Here is a 6,000-nt window from a genome sequence, read left to right on the forward strand (position 1 = left end):
CGGGTAACGTACCAATGAGGTTCAAGGGTTGAGAGAGAAGAAGTAAAATTGTAATGTTTCGAACTTCAACTAATCAGCTGTATAGGCCAATTTCATTGTTGGATGGTGCAATTAGTGTTTGGTTTGGTACAACGTAACGTTTGTTGCATCACTGAGCAGAGGTTATAAACGAAAACATAACCTCTTAGAACTTATGAGTAGTGATTTTTAGTAATTAAAACACTGTCGTAGGTAAAGTAGTGTACGCAACTCGCGTAAATAGTGTTAACGACACTCGTAGAAGTTTTTAAGGCACTCGCCAAGGCTTGTACCTTAAAATTTCTAACTCGTGTCGCACTATCATTACGCTATCGTTGCGTAAACTACTTAGCTAGCCTGCGTTCTGCATGAAACAACAACACGCGCAGCAATGCAAGTCGAATGCCTACTCGAGTATGAAGGAGTTACTTCATTTAGAAATTTGTGAAGGGAAATAAGCCAGACAGTGACCGTAAATACAATTTCTTAAATAGAAACTTAATAAATGACGTGTTTATTTTGTAATAATTTCAACTTAGCCTGGCTGAGAAGGGTATGCTAAAACTCCAAAGTATCTGCAGATAAATACATCACACCATTGGCTATATAAACACTAGTGTTTATTTAGTCAATGATTACACGTAACATACCACTTACTATTGTGATGTTACTTTACTCGGTCTAGATTCCTACCGCGTCCTCATCTCCTGATACTCGGTGCTCGCTTTGGCCGCCTCACGCTGTTGGATTATCCGTTTCCGGTATCATCCGAGACCGAGACACGTCCAACAGATCAGAGATAAAAATGGGATTTTAGTCGAATGAAGTATGTTCTCAGTCCAAAAATATTTATTTGCTCCTTGACAGAAAGCATTGAATTATCCCTGTTTGGACGAGTTTTTAAACTGCAATTACTGTACTTCAGTTCATTTGCATGCATAGTCATACAGTACTTCCAGATCAATTTAAACATGTCGAGTCGATTGTTTCGTAGAAGTCAAAGGAAGAATGCCTGAATGCACTGTTTGGTTGTAAACACATTCATAATCATTCCTACTTATAATCGAATACAGGTTTATGTCTGCCTTCTTGAGACAGACAGCTCATCGCCCATCGGAACTGGAACTTGTCTTAGTCTTCTGAGTTTTGAGCATCGTTTTGAGTTTGGAAACTTGTTGAACGGATCGGATGAAGATCGGTTTTAGGTTGGATTCGACTGATTCTGCTCCGGGAACTACAACCATCACCCTTGGGATCCGAACTGCACAACTTGGTATCAGGATTACAGAGAGTCGTAGAACCTTACTCCATCGAACACCGATGAAGAGTGCTTGAGTATCGATACTTACTTGACTATCGAGTGGCCTCCAATTCCCTTCAATTGCAGCATAATAATAAATAGTCTCTTTAGAAAAATTGAAATGCGAACACATTCTCTAGATACTGTAGCTGAAATTTTAAGAAAATAGTTATACGTTAGAGCTTATACTACACAAACTAACGGACTAGACCTGTTTAGCGCTAAACTGAAATGAAATAGAGTATTCTAAACCTCGTCGTTCTTTACGTCATTGTTGATTTTGGTTAACTTACTGAGTTGTATTGTACAGGGTACGTATAACGTGCAGGATGAGAGCTGTCAAATCGACTTGTTCATAACGTACTAGGTTATGTTATCGTTATATGCAATCATGTACCGTACCTGTTATTCTACACCCACCTCGTCTTTCCGTTTCTCAGTCTTGATTGAGTCTAATTCTTTGTTCACGTGCAATCTAAAAAGCCCCCACAGATTGATATTATAGTCTATCTTCGATTAGATGCATTACATCTAAAGGTAAACGTTCCGTTTTAACTATTTTTTTTTGTCGAAAGATTTCGCAGGCAGAATATGGAATGGATGGAAAAGTCCACTCAACACTCAACACTTCGGTTCGGTGCGCAAGTGTGCGCGTGAAACGCTCAGTTTGAAACCACATTTTCAATCTTGGTATCAGGAGAGGAGAATGTAGTAGGAAGTCGTGTATGGCTTTCAGCTCAGAATATATCTTGATTGTACTGTACATTCTTATAGTTAAAGAGTGTCTAATTAATTGTTGTAAAGAAAATGTACTATATATATTATATTGTAATATAATATCAGGGGTGAGCCATCCCCCAATCATCTTTGAAAAGTGCAAAAGTTGGACATTTTTGGGTATTTGAAGGTATGAGTTGGGATTTTGGGAAGTTTGAAACTGTTGTTAAAATTTCAACTTAAAAGTTAATTTCAAACTAAGCAGATATTTACCTTTATAAACTAATAATTAAAGTAAAAGTTGGAAATTTCAATGTTGAGTAACATGGTACGTTGCGATGCGTTAACCGTTACGAATCTGCAGTACTCAGTAATTCAAGGGAAATTTATTTATGAGCTGCACGCGTGGAGAGCCGTATCCACTTGAGTTTTTATTGTAAATTTATTTTAACAGGCTGAAAACTTGATGTATTATTTATTGATCAGTAGACCTACAGTGTGAACTTTTGTTGAGACACTTAAGACTCAATCAACATTTCAGATTGACAGTTAAACCAATTTAATTTGAACGTGAATTTAATTAACGTGAAAGAAACCTTAATTTCTGTTTACTTGTGTAAGTCAGCTATAAAGAGGATTTAAAGGTAAAATATCCTTTTTGCTGTTAAAACTTAATATTAATAAGTTGGGAAATCTGAGTAATAGTTGAACATTTGAGTAGTATAGTTGGGAAATCCGTGTAATATAGTTGGGAAATTCGAGTAATATAGTTGGCAAATCGGCGTAAAATTGCGTAAAATTGTTGGGAGATTTGAAAGTGCTTCCGGCCCCCCAATATTTTTTTCGTGCGACGCCCCTGTAAAATATATAATATAATATTTAAATATGCTGATCTTCACTTTCCTTGACAACTTGAATCCCTAATTAGTCCAGATTGCAACAGTTGGTATATGTAGTTCCTACATAGTATATACCCCAAAACCATCTTTAGACATAGTCCTGTAGAAAAATTTAGGGTAAAGGTGTTTGGTCGAAAATGTTATTGTCTAATTTTTTGTAATTGTTCAATTGTACTAAAAATTAGAGATACAAAAATATAAGAAAACATTTTTATTTTGAATACTAAGCGAGATGTTGAGCTTGAAAGTAGTACATTTTTTATCTTTGGTACCACTTCACAGGGAGAATGGATAATGCGATTCTCACCAAAATTGGCATTCAGGTGTGGAAAAATAAGGTAATAATCACTAGCTATTAAAAATTATACATTATTAAAAACATTTTAAAATTAGTTTTTATAAAAAAAATGTTTAAATTAAAAATTTTTTAAATTTTAAAAATAGCTGTTTGTTTTTGGGAAAAATTTATCTGTATGTTGGAATTTAAAAAATGTGATATGTTAACTCGTTTGTGCTGTGAATTCGTACCTTTGATGCCTCGCGCCGTCGGATCATTTCTCGTTGAGAGTGTGTATACTAACAACGGGGCTGTAGAATGCTTTTACATCACGTAATTATTAAAATCTTTTTTAACATTTAAAGAATACGTTTATCGTTGTATTCTACAGCCCCGGTGTTAGTGTACAAACTCTCAACGAGTAGTGCTCCGACAGCGCAAGGCATCAAAGGTACGAATTCACAGCCCAAACGAGTTATCATATCACTTTTTTTAAATTCCAAAATACAGATAAATTTTACCCAAAAAACAGCTATCTATTTTTAACATTTTAAAATAATCTTTTTTATAAAAAGCAAAATTGTAAATTTTAAAAAATTTATGATTTTAAATATCTAGTTATTATTATCTTATTTTTCCACACCTGAATTCTAATTTTTGTGAGAATTGCATTACCCATTCTTCCTTTGAACTGGCACCAAAGATGAAAAATTTACTACTTTCAAGCTCAATATCTCGCTTAATATTAAAAATAGAAAATTTTGTCTTATATTTTTGTATCTCTAATTATTAGTACAATTGAACAATAAGAAAAAATAAGTGTTGTGTACCTGGCCGAGTGTGTGGTCGCTGGCGGTCGTAGGGTTGGGAGCTACGAAGTTGTGGTCTGACACCTCGGATGGTGAGTGTCACGAGGATAAAAATACGACGTAAAATGAAAAGAGTTTATTTTATAACAATTTAAAACTTGCATCTCACAATTTAAAAATAGGCTACCATTTAATAAAACCACTTTTAAAAATAAACACTTATTAATTTGGACTACTGAATTTTACATCATCAACCAACGCGGAATGCTAAACTGGCCTAGCACTGGCAGTCAGCAGTGACTGATACTCAAGTGCCTCAATTCCTAGCAAAAAGTGTTAGCTTAATTGTTAAACAAGCTCATCTCTTAAAAGTGTTTTTTTGTGGCTTACTCATGGTCTACAGAATACTAACGAAATTTCTTTTTATTTGTTGAACAATAATATTTATTTATATGTATAATTGAATATTAATACCTAATTATAAGTTACTATTCAACATAAGACATCAAATTTTTGACCAAAACAAATACATCGCTATTAATTCCTTTCAAACAACCGTCTCCATTGCTCTGCTGTTTTCTGCCCTCCGGATACACAGCAAGTCGACGGCAACTTTGTGACAAGCTTCGCATTCCAGTCATTCGCCGCATCTTGCTGGCATTTCTGTTTTCCTGTCTCCTGGACTATACCAGTAAAAATAATCTGCCCCTTTGCAAATTGCAATCAGCTTGCTGACGTATTCTCAGCAAATGTTCGTATTCTCTTCTTCACATAAAAACACAATAATTTTTGTCCAAACAACACTATAATGAATTTTTTTTAGATGGTAATGTCTTTCGACCTGCTATGGTGCCATTTTTAGACCAACTGATGATATAACAGGTTCTCAAGACGTTTAGTTATCTTTGACCTGACAAAATAACAGAACCTATAGGGAATAAGCAACGATACTGAGAACTTCATGTTTTCCGCAACCACCACACTGTGTGACACCGTGTCTTGACTTAAATACTGGAATCTGTAATATTTAGAGTAGTCTATGGACAATGGTATGTCCATTATTTAGCTGGTGTAAGCATTGAGTAAATAAATATAAAAGCAACAATATTGTCGCTATCACCTCAACCCACTGATAAGTAAACAAACTACAACTACATTCGACTAGGTCAGTCTCTATCATGTTTGTCGTAGAACCAACAATATTAGACAGCGACAGAAAAGCTATTGTGTCGTTAATTGCTGCTACGGTGTTATGAACCCCTGATACATAGCCAGTCAACGGCAACTCTGTGGCAAGCTTTCTGGCTTATACTGGTCCCGCGCGGAGCGGACCACTTTTTTCACAGTTGCGGAAAACATGAAGTTCTCAGTATCGTTGCTTATTCCCCATAGGTTCTGTTGGCAAGGTCTGCCAGTACACTGACCAAATAGAAAACAATAATATTTTCTGTTTAAACTGTGTGTTTCTCAAATAATATTTATACTACAAGAAAGAAGAAGAAACTCAGGTGGGCATGGGGCTTCTGAAGTCGTCCGTGATTTCAAGATTCTCTGTATTTTGTCAATTTTATTTTACTATACAGTATTGGCCTCTCGTCCCTGATGATAACTCAATCATTGTATAAATACACTATTTATAAAAAGCATAAATTTTCTGGAAGATGTTTTATTTTTCTTTCGGACATAATTCAATTTATTTATTTCAACCTCAGGGACATTTCTCATTTGGTATAAGGGTAGAAAAATACAATTAAAAAAATAACATTGTTTTTATAAAAATATACATAAATATATTTCCAATAATCCAATATTGCGATTAACGTTCTAGATTGATGTAAATAGATACTTTTAGGCCAGAGTTCATGTTTTAACTAACGACTCATTTAGAGGAATTTACTATACTTAATACTTAATTGTATAATAGTACAATGAAGTAGTCAGATAAACTATATTTCGTCAACAATTTTAAAGTCCCACTAC

Source organism: Macrosteles quadrilineatus, unplaced genomic scaffold, assembly GCF_028750875.1.
Source record: "Macrosteles quadrilineatus isolate MER2022 unplaced genomic scaffold, UCM_ALF_1.0 Scaffold_8__2_contigs__length_117827958, whole genome shotgun sequence".
Taxonomy (NCBI): Eukaryota; Metazoa; Arthropoda; class Insecta; order Hemiptera; family Cicadellidae; genus Macrosteles; species Macrosteles quadrilineatus.